Source organism: Pteropus medius, unplaced genomic scaffold (assembly GCF_902729225.1).
Source record: "Pteropus medius unplaced genomic scaffold, Ma_sr-lr_union100, whole genome shotgun sequence".
NCBI lineage: Eukaryota > Metazoa > Chordata > Mammalia > Chiroptera > Pteropodidae > Pteropus > Pteropus medius.
In genome coordinates, this window is record NW_024340700.1 from 5,029,594 (window position 1) to 5,035,593 (window position 6,000).

The 6,000-nt window shown below is 52.0% G+C and overlaps 1 protein-coding gene and 1 pseudogene across 2 annotated transcripts in view; both read right to left on the reverse strand.

Moving 5' to 3' along the window:
* Positions 1-6,000, reverse strand: part of PDE10A (phosphodiesterase 10A) — a 181,539-nt gene that overhangs the window by 162,410 nt on the left and 13,129 nt on the right. The window lies entirely within an intron of this gene.
* On the reverse strand, positions 4,607-4,725 carry LOC120618434 (uncharacterized; annotated as a pseudogene).

Consider the following 6,000-nt stretch of genomic DNA (forward strand, 5'->3'; position numbering starts at 1 on the left):
TCTAGCTCAAAGAAGATGTAAAAGACACGAAAACGAAGAAGCAAGGACTTTCGCATAATGACCCGCGTGCCACCGCTATCAGAGACTGCCGTGGTGCCTTCCCACGCCCGCCCCTAAGCATCCTCGTCCAAAGGGCAGAACCACATCGCGCTCATATCTGGGTGTCAGACACGTGAAAGGAAGTTCTGATAAACGGCACCATGGTGCTGCTGTAAGATGCAACTTAGATCAAACACAATTGTCTACATAATAGCTTACACGTCTGTTTATAAAATTGTGTATTAAAAATAAGCGATTATAAGTTTGGCAAAAAATAACACAATTCGCCCAATAAGCACGATGATCTTATACTGTTACTTAGTCTAACACCCTATCGGGACACACTGGGAACACATTCACACGTAGCACAGACGTCACGGGTCCGAGGTCACTCCACCAGTAACTGCTCCCCATGGACTCAGAAGGCCGTGGCTAAGCAGTGGGTGTACTTCATCCACGGGGAGGTCCCAAGGTGGTTCCCATAATCAGGGCTAATAACTCACACACAAACGTGCTGTCTGCTATCTCAGAGGACACGGATGCCACAAGCTGCCTGGGGACCAGCGAAGGGTGACTGATGCCCATGGAACCACAGAGAGAAAGAAAAAAACCTTAACCGCTGGAAGGGAGATATATAAAAATGCATAATTGTCTGAGGTTACTAATTATAGCACCAAACAGAACTGTGAACATTTGAGTCCTTTAAAAGGCATTTCTATATTATAAAAGAATAATAACTGACTCTCATGAAGATAAAAGCTAAAATATTAGATCCTCACTATACATCTGGTAAGAAAGGCATCACGAATTTTTAGAAGACTTAAATGTAAAACAAATCATTAAAAGTGGGTATTTTAAAAGTTGCATTTCAATAATCCGAAATCACTTCCTTGCCCAGAAAGCTGGATCACGGGGGCAAAGGGTGGCAGTCACAGGAGGACTCGCTGGCATTTCCACGGGCGCCGAGCAAGACCCTGGGTACAGACACCTCGGCGCCCATGCCACGTGTCACTGTGTCGACGGTGCCAGGCTGCGGTCTGAGCTCTGAGCCCCCCTTCGCTTAGGATCCAAACTCCTGGGACCGTGTGAAGCAGCAGGTGAGATCGTGGATATGAAGCTCCTTGAAGAACTGGAACTGTCCCCAGGCGCACAGAGCTCATCCTGAAGAGGATGTAAGCGAATGTATGGTGCTGCCAGTCACACGAAGTCCCACACGAACACTCACGACAGCAAGCTCTGCCATCGGCGTGTGTGCGTGCGCTCGCTGGGATGGGCCCGCAACGACAAAACTGCCCGGAGGCACTTCTCAGAATGCACTCCCACTGTTAAGTAACATGTGACTCTACTGTAAGTCACACTTTATCACACGCAACGTAGGTGATACATCATTACGCATATGGCATACCATACATTCATCATACAGATGCTGCTCAACGTTCTTAAAATTTTCTGAATAAGTAAGGCTGCGTCATCCAAATCTTCTCTAGGATCAGTAATCGATATTTTAAGAACAAAGACATGAGAATGCATGTGATCGTGATTTCTTGACAAACTGGCCAATGTGGGCACTGTGACATCGACCTCTAGGTACGTTCATCTAGTTACCCGCAAAAAATGACAAAGCGATAGCATCTCCCCGAGTTAGTTCAGCCGTACATAAAAAAATTAAGGTGTTCTGCCAAAAGGAACTACACATCCCTCACGTTCTCAGAGATGAGCTCACACTCATCATGTGCCTCTTGGTGTCTGTCTCTCTCTCTGTCAAGTGATTTAGGATAAGATGCTGGAAAAAAAAAAAAACATAAAAACCAATGACTTAAATTCTAGAGCGAAAACCCCAAAATTTCTGTTGTGTTCAGCATTGCCCTTACAGCTACCCACAGGAGGTAAACTACTGGGAGCAGAGTGCCGTGGCCCCTAGAAAGTGGCCACTAAGGCAAAGAGCCAGCAAGTCACACCGGTTTGGGGTGGGTGTCCACGTTCCTCAGCTATCAATATGAAAACCGGCGACAGGACACACTTTCTGCTGACGTACAGCGGCTTTCTAAAGATCCAAAGGGAAAACGTGTGTTCAGTGAGAAGAACATATTCTTCCAACACAAGATGCAGTCGGCAACCTGGATCCACGGCCAACATTTGTAAGCAAAATTTGTTGGAGGGCAACGAAAAAGCTTATTTATTTACGCACTGTGTTTCCCTCTCCAACGGCAGTTAAGTTGCAAAAGAAACTGCAGTCTGGCCTACAAAGTCTAAAATATGCACCACATGGCTCTACGGGAAACTTTGTCCCTGTTCTGAGACATTAATTTCATACAGACGTTTCCATAGATGTGCTAATTTCAGTATGCATTTTAAAAGGTACATAGTTTATGTAATTTAATGTAGTCACCATATGATTGATAATGAATAGCATTAATAATTTTATCAATGACTTTATCTGATTCATAAAAATATAATAATAGAGATATTTTTTACTAAACTAAATTCCGCCTGTGCCAAACTTATAGGTAGGGCTACATTCCATGTGGTTTCATACGTTATCCCTTTTAAAGGCTGGGGACTCAGACACCCAAATAGTGGGAACTCTTGATAATTCAAATGCTCTCCGGATAGAATGTTCCGGTTTATTGAACATTAGCAGTGGGTTAATCAGAAAACCTTTTGTTTTCAAATTTTTGCTGAAGCCCTTTTCACAATGAAATGCCATGCCGCCGAATAAGCGTGATTTCACCTTGAAATAAGACATGTATGCAGAACAGGCACAATTGTTCAGATTTATATTGATCTCAAGTAAAATCCCGGAACTTAAAAATACAATTAATACTTTGTAAAAAAAGTCATAGAGCCTCAGCCTGTAAAGGTGGCACAAAACGGTCCATGTTGTCTAACCTGGGGGCCCCTTTAGCAGCACAGGCCTCTGTGCTCCGTGTCACACGCTCCCAGAAGCGAGAGTACAGAGCTGGTGCGCCCCAGAGCAGCTCTTCCCAACGGGGAAGGGAGCAGGGGGCAAATGCTGCTGCCCCTGCCCTCGGGGGAGCGGTCCCCTGGGAGGGACGTCCTCTGGGACCGAGGTCCTCCCGGAGCGAAGCCCTCCTGCCTGCACATTCTCTGGGCTGTGACCCTGACCGCACTGCCCCACTCCGCTCTGCTGGAGTCTGCCCCCGAAGAAACTACCCGTCCTTTCCTCAGGCTTGGCCTCCTGGAAGACACAGACCAAGACCTCGAGTTCACGAAAATCTGTGTTCAAGGGACGCTGAGTATTTCAGACAAGGACTGGGGTCCGAGGGTGACCTGACATGGTTTCACACTCAGTCGAGCGTTCAGCTCAGACGTCCTGCACGATTCACTGACTGCGGCAGACTGCTCGTCCCCACCCAAGACAGCCATCGGACGCGGCTGGCAGCAGTTTCACAGATTCTCCCACTCGAGGACAATATCCTGAGGTCACCAAGGAACCGAGAGTGAAGGGAGGCGAAGGCAGCCAGCAACCTGAGCGGCAGGTCAAATCCCAAAACCAGCACACTGGGTCTTCTCAGAAGTGGCAGAGGGTCAGCCCCAGGGACTTGGGCTTGGCAGCACCAGGAGCCGGCAGTGGACAGCCTCACTGTCACCAGCCCCTGGCACTCCAGGACAGTGAGGCCACTCTTCAGAGACCTCCACTCTCTTTAAAAATCACTTAAAGCTACACTTTAAGGGTTTCTGAAAACTGCTCTGCATTTTCTTTTCTCTCTCTCTCTCTCTCTCTCTCTCTCTCTCTCTCTATATATATATATATAAACTGATCCTCTCATACTTAATAGAAAAGCAAAATGAAAATGTTACAAATGTAAATTTTTTATAATTCCAAAAAACTTCAAAGTATTATGACTTAAAACAGATGTGCTATTTCTTGGGAAAGTATTTCGGGGACCGTAACATTTATGAAGCACCACTCCACGGCGAAGGAAGCTGGCGTTCTCAGACATCAAGCCGCGCCGAGACGCGAGCCCGATCGTCGCGGCGAAATGCACCTTCCCGGCGCCGCGGCGCTTCTGGGGAGCCCCGTGCTCCGCGCGCACCGAGCGAGCGCCTGCTGGGAGCCCTGCCGGCCGCCTCTGACCTCCAGGTAGCACACCTCACGCCGCCGCGTCGAGGAGAGACAGACGCACAGGCCATCGCCGGGGCATCGAGACGCACTCATGGCCCAGGTGCTTTGCCCAGAGAGCGGAGGAGGAACGACTCGCCCCGGCGGCGCCGCCCACGCCGGGCAGGATGTGGCCGACGTTTAGGAAGCGCTGCCCCCTGCCGCGCAGAAGCCAGTTCGGTCATTTTAGAGACACATGTGTACACGTCCGCTAGGTAGAATTAAAGATTTCGAAAAGATCGTGACACGAAAAAAGTGTAATTCCTCAAATTATATGTAGAGTTTTAAATTAAAATAACACATTGGTAGTTTTGTTTCAGATAAATGCCAAGCAGATGTGGATTTTATTTTTTTTTTCTTTTTCAGACGAGGCAACCCTGGGTTGATCTCACAGATTGCAAGGACGTTGTCAGTCGACAATCTCTTATTTTTTAATACTTTTTACGCCTACAGCACCCGGTCTTCCTAGGTGGTCTCCCATCCAAGTACTGACCAGGCCCGACCCCGCTTAGCTTCCGAGATCAGACGGGATCCCGCACGTTCAGGGTGGCGCGGCCGCAGACAGTGTGGATTTTAAAGGGGTGTAAAATGCAGCCTCAAAACTCATCCCTAAGGAGAGACTCGCTCAGGGGTGCACGCTCACCTCCCTTCGCAGCAGCGACTGCCTTCAACCGCAAAAGGAGCACGGGACGCGTGTACGGCACTGAGGCCGCTCACGTAGATTACGAAGACCACGGACCGACAGCCCACGGCACCCGCTCGCCAGTGGACGAGCAGTTACGAGGGAGAAACCCGCACACGGCCCGCATCCAGCAGTAGTGTCGCGGAGAAGGGAGACGCGTCCCGGCCAGCGCAGAGGAGGGGTCCGCGGGCCAGAGGCGCGCGGGCTCCCTGGACCGGAGAGGGGCTGAGGGCCGGTCAGAGGCCCCGAGCCCCAAGGGGAAGGACGCTAAGGGCGCCACTACTTGTTCAGCTCTTTCCAAAACTCTTCCCTTTTTATTTGAGCGCATTTTCCTTCACTTCCGGCCAAGACACTGAACTGCGCCAAGACGCCAGAGCGTCCCGGTCCCGGTGTCCCTGGGACCCGGCCCGGTGGCCGCGCGAACCCGGCCCGGTGACTGACCGCGCGAACCCGGCCCAGTACCTACGCGAACCCGGCCCAGTGGCCGCGCGAACCCGGCCCGGTGACCGCGCGAACCCGGCCCGGTACCTATGCGAACCCGGCCCGGTGACCGCACTAATCCAGCCCGGTGACTACGCGAACGTGACCCGGTGACCGCGCGAACCCGGCATGGTACCTGTGCGAACCTGGCCCGGTGACCGCGCGAACCCGGCCTGGTACCTGTGCGAACCCGGCCGGGCTGTGGATGCCTCGGGCGGCCCCGTACCAGCTCCTTTGCCACCCGACGCGCTCGCGCCACGCGGGTGGCCGTCGCAGGGCTGCCCGGCGGCCCTTGGTAACGACTCGCACAGGGCTGGGTCAGCGCCCCGAAGAGGACGCCGCGCTTCGGTACCTGCTCCGTTCGCGGCGCTGCTGCCCACGCAGGATGCAGGTCACCTCCGCGCACCTCCGCCACAGCCCTCGATGGCCGGAGCCCGCGCCTCCCACTCCCCAGGCAGCGGGCCAGTGGCCTCCCGGACACCGCCCAACAAAGGGACACGTGGCCCGAGTCACGACACCTCGGACCTGAGAGGCTGCCAATCCAAAGCCGAGGAAGTGATGACAAGGGCCAGCGGCTAGCGTCAAAGAATGAAACCGGAACAAGGGCAACTGCTTGTATGTCTTTGCGCACACACATACACACACACAAGCACGCACGCGCACACATACACACACG